This window comes from Echinops telfairi, unplaced genomic scaffold (assembly GCF_000313985.2).
Source record: "Echinops telfairi isolate 266 unplaced genomic scaffold, ASM31398v2 ScPeMD7_443;HRSCAF=831, whole genome shotgun sequence".
NCBI classification, from domain to species: Eukaryota; Metazoa; Chordata; class Mammalia; order Afrosoricida; family Tenrecidae; genus Echinops; species Echinops telfairi.
Window position 1 is genome coordinate 44,716,652 of NW_022104341.1, and position 1,234 is coordinate 44,717,885.

Below are 1,234 nucleotides of genomic sequence, written 5' to 3' on the forward strand. Positions count from 1 at the left end.
AGATAATACATTCCTTTCTTCATGCTAAATATAGTCATCTCAAGATGACATACATTTTTGACAATGATTCCATTTTAAGGTGAACATAAAAAAATTGCTTTTCATTACATTTCAATTTAAAATGCATTTATAAATGTGAATCATTAAAATTAATTGCATCATAGTTGTAATGAGGAAAGCTGATTTTTAAACATATGTTGGTTTTTACTTAGGGGTCTTTAAAGTTGTTGCAGATTAAAAAAATTGTTCAAATTTTTCTTTAATTATTTCTAGTAACCAAAATCAAAGTATCTTTAAAATTAGCTTGCTAATTAACAACTGGAAGGAAGACTCTTCACCAGTTATATTAAAAAATCAAAGTTCATGTATACTGAATGTACTTCTCCAAGATCCTGTTTCCCTCATTTGATTAACTGCGTTAGTCTTCTTGATAATAGGAGGGGGGAAACTATGTAGGCCACTTCATAATGTGACTATGCTGATAAAAATACAAATACTTGTTTATTTAATCACACTATCCAGTACATAGAGTACATAGTTATGTTGTGACTCGGCCAATAGGCCCATTACAAGAACCCATGAAGAAGATTGAGCTGATGAATGAGGCTGGCATTGCTTTAGTCATGCAACTAATTTCATTTTTAGTATGTCTTTCTTCTTTTTTCTACCGGCCTCTTTCCCAAGGACATTTCGTTAGGACAGAACCCTAGGCTATTTTTACCTTGTTATCTCTCTTTCTCGCTCCAACTTTTAGTGCACCCTGAAGACCTTTAAATAAACACCAAACTAAGAAAGATCTTGGACTAGTTGCAGCAATCAGCTAACATCTCAACTTGGTGTTTGTTTCTATAGATGCTAATAATAATACATCTTTACCATTCGCAGTGTTGCACGGTTTAAAAACACAACTGGAATGGCTCGCTGTTTTCACAAAGCAAATAGACAAGGGATGACTGCCTTCTTCCTTCACCCATTTCACCTTCCAGCTCTCGCTCCTCAGCCCCCAGCACCCCGACCTCACACAGATTCGGAAAGATGCTGCAGCGGCGGGAGGGCGCCGAGGGTGCGCTGCGGGACCACACTGCACTCCCCAGCCCCACGGGGTGCTCGGAGGAACCAGACAGCGGGGCGGAGAGCGGACCGCGGCGGGCGCCCCTGGCCGTTCCGATCCCGGGACCCTGAGCGCTGCCCGGGTCGGACCCCTGCGGCACAGCGCGGGGAACTCGCGTGCAGT